At 41.1% G+C, this 14,043-nt stretch overlaps 1 long non-coding RNA gene across 1 annotated transcript in view; it reads left to right on the top strand.

Annotated features, from left to right (window-relative positions):
- The first annotated feature begins 604 nt into the window (after nucleotides 1-604).
- The window catches only part of LOC149874970 (uncharacterized), a 47,306-nt gene continuing 33,867 nt past the window's right edge, over nucleotides 605-14,043 (top strand). Inside the window, exons 1-2 of the long non-coding RNA XR_016439996.1 lie at nucleotides 605-649; nucleotides 5,486-5,543. This is a non-coding gene — a long non-coding RNA (uncharacterized LOC149874970). The remainder of the gene's footprint in view (nucleotides 650-5,485; nucleotides 5,544-14,043) is intronic.

Here is a 14,043-nt window from a genome sequence, read left to right as displayed (position 1 = left end):
TGAAAACTGATCTGTGATTACCTGATTCATGGACTGTTAGGTTGATAACTTCAAACAGACCACTTCAACGTCTCAGGAAATTCTGAAAAGACAAAGGTGTCTCAAAGGATTGTATTCATTGTCAGTCTGGGTGTGAATCAGTGCTCTTTCCCCATTAGGGATAACTCAAATGGCTGCAGCAGGAGAATGTAGGGGAAACACTTAAATACTGGAAAGGCAGAGGGAATTGCTGGGAGAATAAGTGACATATATTTAGAGTATGAGTGGAATTTTCAAAAGCCTTAAAGGTTTTGAAAATTTAGCGTTGGCCTTAAAGCTCCCAGTGGACTCAAGGGCTAGGTTCTATTACACCTATTGGGCACTGTTACAGGAGTTTTCCTATGGGTTCCTGTTTCATTCAGGCACTCTCTGCCACACCTTGATGGGAGAATAGAGGTTAGCCACAAACAAAGTCTCACTGAGATTCTTATCTTAACCTTTTCTGATAACACCGTAATTACATTGAAACCTCGGATACGCACAGTCTCTATATGTCTTTAGATTAGGTGATTAGCCTTTATGGAGGCTCCCTTGAATTATCTCTCTCTTTCTTTTCTAGGAAGAATCAGTCCCAACCCTATGATCTGTAGAGACACCACGGTCTCCTCTGGTAAGTATTTAGGTAAGCACCCACCTCTCTGGCAGTCTCTTTCTGCTCACTACGGCGAGGCACTCCCCGTCCTGTACTTCCACACAGGGAGATTCCCCAAACTTCTCTCTCTCACATCCCCTTCTGGGGGGATGATTTCTTGCAGCCATTTCCTTTTATCTCTGCTCTCCTGTTTCAGACTGCTTGTCCTTATTGATTACAGGTGAGTCTCTTCTCCCGGCTGTAGTCTCACCAGATGACATCATCTGCTATTTTCACTCGTACGCTCCCCGCCGTTCTCTCTCCACTTTTAGTAACAAGGTTTGTTATCTCCCTGTTACAGGCACATAAGCGGACTTAGGCACCTAACTTCAATTCTAATCCACCTAGCTCAGGTTCCTGGAAAACATTTAATGCAAGTAGTGGATGGATGAGTCCTCCTCCTTACTGCTTTTTTGTGACTTAATCTTAAGGGTCAGATGAGAGTGTATTATAATAATATAATACAGAATCATAGAAAACAAGGGCTGGAAGGGACCTCCAGAGGTCATCTCGTCCAACCACTTGCCTGAGGCAGTATCATCCCTATCCAGTCCATAGTCTAAAACCTACCATCAACCCTGAGACAACACAGTTCTAACGCCCTAACCTGCCACAGGTAAAGCAAGAGGCCGCCAACTGCTAATGTTCTGCTTCTATAAATGGTTGTTAATATACGGTAAAGAGCTCCCAGGTAGGGGGACACACCCTTCCTACAGAGGAAGGCAAAAAACCCCACCATCTGTATCAATCTGACCATGGGGTAAAATTCCTTCCTGATCCCAAATATAGCAAGCAGTTTGACCCTGAGAAAAGGGATAAAATCCATTAGTAGACTTTTCAGGACTTGAGCAGGGCAAAATAGAATCACACTTAGGAACTTAAATCCACTTAGATGGCATACAATCTGGCCTTGGGAATTTTACCTTTGATATCATTGGGAGCAGAGTTAAACCAACGCTAACTACTTTGTACATGAAGAAGACCTACCATTCTAAACAAAGGGTCTGCTCCTGTCACCTTTATGTGGATGAAACACTTGCAACACTTTACTGAGAACAAGGCATAGGTCAGATACTTCAGAACCTTGTTAGTCCTGTGATTACCGGATACAGCACCCTAATATAGCAGCTGCAAATAGAGACTAAACAAAACAAGAGGTGTGTGTGCATGACACTTTAAAGTGGGCTAAATGCTTTTGCACCACTTTAATGGTGTCAGTGTTTGCATGCCTCAGTGGTGTATTGCGCAGTAACTCTAGGTGCTGTAGGAAATTCAGCAGTGTAATGCGCCTTAAATGACTTGGGATGCAGCAAACTAAAACTCCTTTGAAAAGTTTAGCATTGGTTTAACTCTGCTCCCAATGATATCAAAGGTAAAACTCTCAAGGCCAGATTGTATGCCATCTAAGTGGATTTAAGTGACTAAGCTACGAAAGGAAGCACCAGCAGCCCAGGGACCGCTCCACCCACCAGCAGCTTGCCCTCCCCTCGCCTCGTTCGAGAAGTTTTAGTTTGCTGCCCTACAGCCATGGAGCAAAGCACTGGGCTCCGTGGCTCTGCAAAGAAGCCCTGCAGGCAGCCTGGCAGCAGCCTGGGAAAACAGGCTCCACCCAAGAAAAACAGTGAGCCTGATCTTCCATCCCCCACTGCCAGATCCTGCCTGAGCTGTGCAGGGACCCAGTGCTTCCTTCCACGGCTGTGGTGCCCCTCGGGACCACCCGAGCTGGGTGCCTGTGGGCGAGTGCTACCTGGGAGGGGGGCCACCTCTGCCACAAAAGGAAGCACCAGCACACCCCTGCCCTCCCCCACTGCAGCCCAGGGACTGCTCCACCCACCAGCAGCTCATCCTCCCCTCCCCTCCAGAGAAGCAGGTAGGTCACTAGGGTGTATGCATGACACAGGGGCTTAATCAGCCCTAAACTGAAGCAGTGTTTTTTAAAACCCACCACTTCAATTTAGGGCTCTTGTCTCATCTACACATGCCCTAAAAAAAAACAACTTACTAAACATAGTATCATTATTACATCTGCACACATGGGTAATTGTTTCTCCCAAAAAATTAAAACCAGTTTGGAGTGGTATATGGGGTACACTCGCAGTTTGTGGTGTTAAGAGTACTTTCCATCTACAACTGCCTAGCCTACATTGCATGATCTAACAAAGTAACTTGCAAAAATTCAAACTCTTCTCTTTGCCATGGACCTGGAACCTTTGTATATGCCTTTTTTTAAGACCGTGTTAATCACTATGGCCCCTGCCTGGGCATTCACTTCTGCAGATGAAGGTCCTGTTGTCAATATTTCCAGATGTTCTGCCTTAGCTTTTAAATGGGATTTTCATTGTTCAAAAGACAGAAATAGGTTCAGCCTCCCCCACCCCACTGTCTAGGCATGTTGAATGATTCAAGCTGCTGATCCCAGGAAAAACAGCAGAAGTGAACAGAAATATGGTAATCATCAGGCTGGCTCTGGAGCATTGATCCTTACTGGCAATGGAATATAAACAATATTCAGTGGATTATCACAGGCCCTAAAATAAGACCTTGATATCATCTCATTTATTTGATTTGACAATAGAAAATATTCAGAATACTCTGAGACATCTTTGCTTCATCTGAATCATATGAAAAAAAAACCAGTTCTAGCTGTTCCAGTAGGATTCATCAAACACCCTCCATGCTTTGCTTCTTTGTGGCAATGGAAACCATGTGTAATATGCTTTTGTTAAATAGCTGATCACTGGCAGAGACAGTCATCAGTATTTTATAGCACCTGCTTGATAGCTAATGGCAATAGTATGTTTGGATTGTGGCTAGGAGTCCATTCTATTTGTTGAACTGCTTTCATCATTGTTATAGTTACTTATTGGATCCTGTTCATGCACTTGGTGCTGCATAAAAAGGAAAGCTAGATATTGGTCTTAACCCTACAAATTTGAATTCTGCATCAGAAAGGCAAAATAATTCAGACACAGCAAACTGCACGGCTGTAAGAGGAGTGAACTTTATCCGGTCAAATTTCTAACCAGAGTTCTAGGGAAAATATATAGATGAAATCCTGTCCCATAAGTGTTAATGCAAAATCCCCATGTTTTTACAGTGCTTAGTACAGGAGTGTGAGTATTCAAATGATCTGATTCTGAAGCAGCCATGTCTGGTGTATTACAACTGATTTGCTTGACATTCCCTAATGGTATCATTGGCAGAGTTTGAATGATCATGCAATTACTTCATGACTGCCAACATTAGGCCACGAAATTAATTTGTTTCCCATGTATTGACCTTGGCAGTGGTTTCCAGAGGAGCCTAAGGATGTTACAGGCACAAATCTTGCTGAAATTGATGTATGATTTAGATGCTTAACTGAAAATCTCTGCTGTATTATGGTTTAAAGCAGTGAGTGTAGGAATTGATGTCACTCTTTTAGATTTCGTTAACCGAGTTTTACAGCATCTGCATCTGAAGTAATATGGTAAAGCACAACACCCATTTCTTAATTTTGGTTGATTAATAATGCACATGTGTAGAAATCCTGTCAAAATGCAATTATATGTCTGAGTAATACATAGTAAATACAGCTGTGAGCTGAGAAGGAACAGGAGAATTCTAGGACCATAGTTAAGGGACCCTAGATATTCTACAGTGCTGTGTAGATAAAATTTCAGTTAGGAGCTTGCCAGGATTAGAAGTCCTTTATCTAACCTGGCTAGCTGTTTCAATAAAATACTCCTTTTCTCGGGTTCTGCTAGATGTGTGGCATTGCACTGAAAATGCCAAACTCATTTGGACCAGAAAAAAAAAAATCTATCAGATTTTGTTCAAAAGAAATTTAACACAGAGGTAGATAGCATGGCCCAGTAGACTGGGCACAGGGGTGAGATAGAGAAGACCTGTGTTCTCTTTCTGCCATTGATCTGCTGGCCTCGCAAAAATTATTTGGCCTCTCTGTGTCTTTGCATCCTTGCAAATGTCCTCTGTCATTTGCCAGCTCTTCACGGTGAGAACTTGCTACCTTGTATTTCTGTTCACTACCTGCTTTAGATCCTGAATTTGGGTGGGTTTTCTCATTGCTTCTCCACTGAGATATTAATAACAGTTGTTAATATGGGAACCAAATTAACTACCCTTGTAAGGCTGGTTTTATCCTGATTTGACAGGCCATTTGTACTGGCACATAAGGTATAATGGGAAATAAAACCATCAGGCAGGTAGCAAACTGATGCTTCTACTTACTATGCAGAGTTGTATTTATTTATTTATTTTACAATTAACTCCATTCCCTTCTATTTAACCAATATATTGTGTCATCTTGTAAGCCAAGACTATGAGGCAACAGGCCTCTTTTTTTCCCCTCACTCTTTTCTACAAAGCCTAGCACAAGAGAGTGACTGATCCATGCTTGGGTGCACGTAGGCGCTACCATAATACAAATAACAATCATCATTGTCATACTGCCTGCTCTGCTCTTTTTTCTGGTGGTTAAAAGTCTGTGCACACACTCGGTTATATTACTTCCCAGAGGAAATCCAGTGATTTCAGTGGACTCACACCAGGGAATAAATTAGCCTATTCAAGGGGTTAAAGTTCCCTGTTATTTATTATCCCACACATTTCAACATATGCATGCTAAAATATACACAACTTTCTCTATGGTAAAAAAGAGGAAAAGATCTCTAGTAAAAACACACAAGTGAGGAAAGAACAAATACTAGCAATAATTTGATCACTTAGCCAACCTGAGGCTACATTTCTCCATGTCACCTTGCCACACTCAAGAGTGATATTCTGAAGTACTCATTTTGCTCTTTCCCTTTCCAGGCACCAAATCAAGGAATTGAGGCAATGTAGCTGCTACTGCTCTTAGACTTTGTCTCAGGTATGTTTATTGGCACATACTCAGAGCTGCTCTGAGGCTATATTACTTTATTTCTGAGAGCTGGTGTATAGAGAATGGAAGAAAGTGCGGTGGTGGAGGGTGGGGCATGCTTCATAATAGTTTCTAGGTACAACACAGAGATGGTGTAGACATCAGGGTATAACAGATGGTATTTGATTGAGTATGCCTGCTATTATTCTTTCCCTCTAGTATAGTTTAGAGGATAGTTAAAAGCCTCCACACTGAAAGCTAAGAAAAGTAGCAGTTTACTAATGGCAGTTCTGTTAATGTGTTCATGCGAAGCTTCTCCTCTGGAGCTCTCAAGGCCTGGAAAACTACATGCAAGCAATGTTAATGATTATCTACAAAAACTATTGATGATGGTGTGCTATTACTTCAATAATAGGCCTGTGTACTTATGCAGGCATAAAGTCCAACCATCTCATTGATAAAGGACCAGACCTGCAAATCCAATGAGCTCTATCAAAAGGGAGGACAAAAGTAGCTTTTCTGCCCCTGGTGGAAGGTAGAGCAGCCTCCTGCATAGGCGACGAGTAGGGGGAGCAAAAAGGGTCATATGCCCCCCCCGAGATTGGCCACTGCTGAAGCTGATGCCAGCTTCTGCAAGCAGTTGCCACTCGCTACCCATCCCCCCTCCTCTCCAACATCTGTGGGCAGTCCCCACTTGCCGCTTACCAACCCCCACCTCTGCTGCCACCACTGCAGCCAGTGTCTGTGGGCATTCCCTGCTTGCCGCTTGCCAACACCAATGCTGGCGTCTGCAGGTGGTCCCTGCTCACCACCATGGTGCTCCCCCGGTCTCAGGAGGCACTAGTCGTTCATGGCCTCCTGCTATTTTGGGCAATGCCTGTCGTGTTCTTGTCACGTCCCTTGTTGTTCTTATGTTGTCCACTAAGCATAAAATTATAGAATATATGGTTATAAGACTTAGAAAGAAAGACTGTCAGTTCCTCAGGGCACAGACGATCTGTAAGACAAACATAAAGGGAATTTTTGTGTCTATGTTTGCAAAGCCCCTTCATTAGCATCTAAAACATTTAAAAATATTGAGCCTGATTCTTGTTTATGCTCTGACCCCTTTATATTGAGTATTGTGCAGGCACAATTGTAAACCAGAATAAGGTGCGACTCTAGAACTTAAATGGTTGAATTTTTATACAATTCAACTTATTCCTACCTTTAATAACCAACACTTTGTTTCACTTCCTCGGGTGCAGTTGACACCAAGTGGTCAATTTAAAGGAATACTGTCTTCTTCACAAAATTTATCCAGGTTCTTTTCATAGATAAAGCAAAAAAAAACAACAATTACTGCTACTAGCAGCCCAGGAGAAGCTCAAAAGATGTAGCACTTAGAGTATTTGTATACGTGTACATCGGGATATATTTTATGATATGGTGTAGTTTTATGGCATATTAATACACTGTACTATTTGTAGCAGGATGGATCAAGGTTTAGGATGATGATCTAATATTTTCTTCTGGAATTTGTTCTATGAAGATGATTCATACAGGACACTTAAATGCCAAGTGCTGTGTTGGCTTTTACTGAATATTTTTCCATATGTGTCTGTGTATTGTTCTGTTAAATATCTGAATTATAAAATTCTGCTTTGAAGCAGATTCCCTCTCCTTTGTCACACTGGAAAACATCCAACCCAGCCCTGAACACATGTAATTCATTACTATTTATATTTTTAACCATGTGTTGATTCTTACTGTATTTTGATACAGCACAGCAATAAGCAAATACGGGGACAGATTATCAATTAGACATTGCTCAAAAGGACAAAAGGACTAACCACAATATACTGCCAGTTTTCCAGGTAGTACAAATTCTTTTAGGCTACTTTAGAAGGGCTCAGTGTATCCTGTATGATCTGGTTTGTGTGGATTAGATGAGGTTTATTCATAGGAGCTGCCATAGAAATTTGCTTTATAAAGTTGTTGTGGGCCAGATTCTCAACTTCTATAGATGGACTTTGGTAATTCACCCCAGTTGGGACTCTGCTTCTTTATTCTTTACAAAAAGTTCCAAGGCAGAGGTAGATAAAACTTTGTTCAAAAGTAAAACCGACATTTGTTTTCAAGGACTCTACATGCTAGTTGGAAGGACATGTTGGGCATGTCCAGATGAATGCACATGCATTTCCCCAAGGACAAATAGCAGCAGCACATAGTTGTGCTGCTGCTACTTCTCCTTGGGAAATGCCATGTCCTCTGGCATGTGGTAAATTGCCCTGGTAGGGGTAGAGGAGGCTGGGGCCAGTACCTAGACCTAGACTGGCCCCTTATCTAGGCTCCAGGGCTGCAGAGATGGTGATCTGGGCACTCAGAGCCTGGCCAGCAGCTGGAGTATGGCTCTGGCTAGCCAGGCTCCGGTTTTGGGTGGTGCACATGGCTACGTGCACTGCCTTGCTGTTTCTACCCCCCTTTCCTCCCCCCCCCCACAATACCAAGAGTTCCCAGTATCTAATTTTGCCTCCGCAGTACAGATAAGCAATGTGGAAAACCTATGCATGTGCACTGCATATGTTGTGTGGCACCTCAAAAGCCTTTAAGGCACTGCAAAGTACATGTTCATGCTCATCTGGATGTACCCATTATCGCCAAAATCTGAAACCCAAAAGAGCCTTTTTAGAATGGCTGACTCCCCAGCCCTACCATTTATACTTTGCTGATTTATCTGCCTATGAGAAAAAAAAAATAGATACTTTAAGAGGCCTCTCTTATGACTGGATTAATGCAGGTAATTTCCTTTGACATCAATGGAAGCTTTGTCATAGACTAAGGGCAGCATATGGCTTAATGGAAAGCAGCAGCAGCAGCAGCATCACTTTCATAATACTTTCAATTCTCTTCTCTGTCATTTTAAAGACATTCTTCCCTTCAAGTTTGGTGCACACAATGCTTGTCGTCTAGTAATTCAGGCTTTTTAATGATCTTTTCAAAAACTTTTATATAATTTTTTGGGAAAAAGCAGAAAACTGAAGAGTATACAGATTTCATAGACATTAGGGCTGGAAGGGACCTCAGAAGATCATTGAGTCCAGCCCCACACCCAAAGGGCAGGAAGTCAGCTGGGGTCATAGGATCCCATCAAGATGAGCATCCAATTTGCTCTTGAAGGTGTTCAATGTAGGTGCTTGAACCACCTCTGATGGCAGGCTGTTCCAGACCTTGGGGGCTCAGTCAGTAAAGAAATTCTTCTTTATGTCCAGCCTGAAATGGTCGTGCAGTAGTTTATAACCGTTCGACCTCGTCATCCCTTGGGGCGCTCTGGTGAACAGACGTTCCCCCAGATCCTGGTGGTCACCCCTGACAAACTTATAGGTGGCCACCAGGTCACCCCTGAACCTGTGCTTTTCTAGGCTAAAGAGCCTCATAGCTCTCAGCCTGTTGTCATAAGGTCTGTTTTCCTGACCTCTGATCATGCATGTGGCTCTTCTCTGGACTCTCTCAAGCTTCTCCACATCCTTTTTGAATTGTGGAGCCCAAAACTAGATGCAGTACTCCAGCTGCGGCCTCACCAAGGTGGAGTACAAGGGGAGAATGATGTCCCGGGATTTGCTTGAGAAGCATCTATGGATGCAAGCCAGCGTTTTGATCATTCACGAGCCGCAACACACAGATTGTAATTAAATAGGTGTGTCTACATGTGGGCATTTAATGCACATTAGCCCAATTTAAGGCACATTAAGGGCACGTCTACATGTGTGCAGACTTAATGCAGCTTAAAAGTGGCAATTTAAGGCTATTTGAGCCTCTCTCTGATAAAACAAGTATTAAATTTATGTGCAAATAGTTAAATTGCATTACCAAACATGGAGACGCTAATGCACACTAATGTGGTGTGTATCCATTGACTTGGGACTAACTTTAGTCCCAAATCAGTCTGCACACATGTTAATATGCATTAGCACGTGCATGTATGGACGCACACCTAAATCACCTCAGGCTAATGTGCATTAAGTTTAGGTGAGCATAAGAGTATGTGTAGACTCGCCCCACGAGATGCAGCAAAGCATTCATCACACTTTTGAAATATAACTGGCAATGGAAGTTGCTTATTCATCCACAGTCTCCAATGTCATGCAACTGGGTTTTTTTTAACGTTTATTCTTGTTTGCCATCATGTCTTTGTGTAATCCTCTTTAGGTAGAGGTGCATAAACTTATAAGTCACTGAGGTTTTTTTTTCCTTAATGCAAATTTATTATTGCATCCTAACAGCAATAAAGTTAATTTCATTATAAGCTTTTGCTTTTCACAGTAGACTTTCTTTTGTTAATGTGATTTCTTCTTCGGTACCTATTTTCTAATGAATTATTAGGAGTTCAGTCTCATAAGAAAATGGTGCTGGCTTTACTATTGTTATTTGGCTCGCATACATTTGGATAGCAAAGTTTGGAGACCACAGGATATAGACAATAGAAGTTGAAAGGTCATCAAAATTGATTTGCTTTTTTGTGTAAGTGATGATTAACTATTCTTATAGTATTATCATTCATCAGTTTGAGATTTCTCTGCTTTTGTAATTTGGCAGATACTTTAAATGATCCTTCTAGCGAAACTTTTTTTTCTTCTTTTTTACTAGTCAAAAATAATAATAATAATAATAATGTTTTGATGCACAGAAGCATAGAGGTGTTTCATTTAACTTGGCTTGCATCTGTGGGAATGGAATGATTTTTTCCTATATTTTTAATAATGCTATAGTAAGATCTGAACAGTGTGCAGATAGAGAAGACAAGTAAATCTAAATTATTTTCTTTATTGTTTTTCATTTTGGTCTTGCTACCCTAAATGATGATTAGGAGGAAAATGAGAATTTCATATTCACATCATAATTGACCCACATTATTAAACTAGAGTGATAAAATCATTAGTATGGCATCTTAATTTGGGTATGATGTAGTTATCTTACTGTTATTGATTGATCAGCCATGAGATGTTTTGGTCTCTTTTATTCATCACTGTGTATTCAGGTTATGAAACCTTTTCCACATGATGAATAAATAATAATAGCCTGTGTATGAGGAATCATCTATGGATGATAAGAGTGTATAGACATAGCTTCAAGAGTTATAAAAACACAAAAGATCTCCTTAGAAGACTCGGTTGCTCTTGGAAATCAATTCTAATCTTGAATGAACTAGACTAAGAAATACACTTGTATGTGACAATAAAATTAAGAGTTGAGACAACTGAGAGAAAGGGATTCAAGGTAATCACCATTTACATTTTATCCACTCAGTGGAGAGAACTGAAGTTTTACTAACCAGAGACTCAAAAGGTACTGCATGCAATATCACACTCCTCCCATTACTGATAAAAAGTAAAGGTTGGAAGAGGACAGAAAAGGTTATTTGAGATAAGAGAAAGGGAAGGAGTGATGTTTTAATAGGAAACCTGCTGTAATATGTGACTGGCCTTCATACACATGTATGGTAACTGAATGGTGCCAAAGCTCAAATCAGCAGAGCAGCCAGTGCAACTTGCTTTAATTTTAGGAACCAACTTGCTGAATTATTTTTTTTAAACTGGGCAATTGGTTCTCAACTTCAAATGATCAAAGAATCAACTAGAGATTTTCAGCTGTGCCATATGTTTCAGCAGTACAGCTGAGCAGACCTTTGATTCACAAAGCTCAAGTGACTGTTGAAAGAATATTGAAGTCTTTGATATTTTTCCACCAGCTTTCAGGTACTCAGAAAAGCTCACTGAAAAGCATGTCAGTGACTTTTTGCCAGCTTTCACCAGACTGGAAACCTGCCAGCCTAGTTTCATTAGGGATATATAGAATCATAATACAGTCTTAAGTAGTTATGAAAATACTAATATAAAAATAATATGCTAATTCTGGAGGTAGGTAGCAATGTGCTCTCTCCTGGCTGCTTTTCATGATTCACATAAGAGAAATATGTATACGATTTTTTCATCATTTTATTTAGCATTTTAATTGCTGCTTAACTTGGAAGTGTTATTATTGTATTCATTATTACAAATTTAGAGGTAGTGCACAGAAAGCAGGTTTTAGAGGTCAAATTTAAACCTCAGAGAGGTTAACTGATTTGCTGAGTATTTAGGTACTGCAGAAAACAGATCAAGTGATAACCGAGATATATCACACAGTAAATTCCTTCCAGTCAGGAAAAGAACCTAGGGCAAATGACCCTCAGTACCCCGACTCACAGCTGTAAGGCATGTTCACAGGATCATGGTGGTTGAAACAAGAAACATGACATTTGTTTGTTCATGAACATTGGGTCAAATCTGTGTCAACACTGATCTCTTCTCATATCTTAGGGGCACAAGCTGGCCATTAGTCAGGAAACAGATCAGATAAGTTAGCAAAATAATTAATAGGCCAAAAGCACTCATGAAAGAGGGATGTTTGTTCAGGCTTTCCAAAGAAGCTATGAGAAAAATAACTACTACAGACTTCTTAAGTGATTAAGCATAAGGTTGTTGGTATAGTCCCCTTCTTATAAAGCTATGAGCAAATACCAAATTGGTCCCTGGGACAACTCCACTGAGGTGTCCCAATGCCTAAATAGGTCAGGTGCTTGGGCCAGGTGCTAATATCAGGCGTTTCAAAGAAACAGGGCTGGATATATAAGTTCCCTATACCCTCAATACAAATATAGATACTTCCAAAGGTTGAAAAGCCCACACGGCAAGTTAGGAACTACCTAGATGTGGCCAATAGGAAAAACAAAGCACAGAATTTAGTGCCTGAATCAATGGATAGGCACCTCTGTCCATTTGGGATCCAAAGCATCAAGCCATCCTCTGAAGGCAGGGACCCAACTGATGTGGTAGTATTGCCACCACCTACATTGTGTTCTTAAGTCCTATTGAAATCAAGGGTCTTAACTTCCTCACAGTTTTCAGAAACACTAGAGAGGCCTTTCCAAAGCTGAAACCTAGACAATGAGTTCTGAAGTATAAACACATAGATTGTTTTGGTCTAAAGACTGTCAGAAACAGAGGTATAGACAGCTGCATGTGGGGAAAGAGGATGGTCTGCACCCTAGAATACCAGTGATTAGAATAAATATGGTTCCGAATACTAGTTTCTAAATAAATCCGTTTCATTACATGTTATTCAGAGCATATCTATGCATTCCAGCCTGGCTGCAGGGTAAAGCATATTGCTTAGGAAAGGAAAGTGTTCAGGCTGCCAGTATGGAGCTCCCCTTCACACATCTTCCTGGTAATGTGGTGCTTAGAATGGGAGTTCAATATACTATGGGCAGATGCCTCAGAGCTACATACAGCGAGCTTATTACAAGCTTCCCAATGCTGCCACATGATGCTTTGCTCAACATTATATTGACCTCTTACTTTCACATTTTGTTGTAAATTCATACCTTCTTTGCTGCCATCCCCAAGACTTTCAGTACCTTGGTTTTCCAGGCTTTGCCTCTCATTCAGCATCTGTGTTTCAGATGACTTTTCCCTAGGTGTATTTAATTTCATTTTCCAAGTGAATTTCACTGTATTATTTTTCTACCCATCATAGCCTCTCTCTATACTCACTGGTGTTTGCAATGGTATCATATGTAAATCTTAATAACCCAGCATGGATACTATCAAAAGGCAAATATTTGGGTTTTAGAGACCTGAACATACACAGAAATGGAAAAAAAAAAAATATTGGAGAGAAATGCCTTCCTGAGGCTCTCAAAGGTGAATTCATACTCTGATTCAGCATAAGATTATTTGTGGTTATGTTGGGAATTAGTTATAAGGAAAAGGTTTTAATCACAGTTCTTCAACAAATTGCTAATCTAGAATATGAAGATGAAAAGGGGTTTGGTTTTTTTACTTCACTGAAATTACAATTGGTAATTTAAATGTTGTTTTTGTTTTTAATTTAAACAATTTAAAAATTAATCCATTCTTTTTGGAATGTAAAATGACTATATTAAGGGCCTACCCACTGACCAACAGGGTTTACAGTTCAAAGCAGTCTGGTACACTGGACAGAGACCAGGTTTTCAAGTGTCCATGTGCCTTCTCTGACCACCATAGCCAGCATGGGCAACTGGTGCCTCCTGACTCTGGGATCCCCCCCAGCGGCCGATTGCCAAACTGGGAGTTGGGAGTAGCAAAATTGGAAGTGCTGCTGGCGCTTCTTGGGGGGGGGGAAGCACTGGCCAGCACTTCCCACTCCCTGGCTGGTGAGCGCCAATCTCGGGGCAGGGAGAAACCTGCCCCCCTCTGCCCCACCTACGCATTGCCTACGATAACCCAGTGACAAGGTAAAAAGTCAATTCCCAAAGCTATCCCACTATGACTCATCCTTAAAATCCTCACTTCCTTAAAGTCTTGACTTCTTTCACTTTTCACCCCAGGTTGTTTGCTGGATTGAAAAGGAACAGTCAACAGCACCCATGATTTCACATCCTTTGCATGATGGTTTGAGAAACAGTTTACTGTAGCAAACCCACATAAGGAAAAACTCTCAGGAA

This window comes from Crocodylus siamensis, chromosome 1, assembly GCF_052110815.1.
Source record: "Crocodylus siamensis isolate JL-2025a chromosome 1, ASM5211081v1, whole genome shotgun sequence".
Lineage (NCBI taxonomy): Eukaryota > Metazoa > Chordata > Crocodylia > Crocodylidae > Crocodylus > Crocodylus siamensis.
Note: the sequence above shows the minus strand (reverse complement) of the source record. Positions and strands in the feature narration are given on the sequence as shown.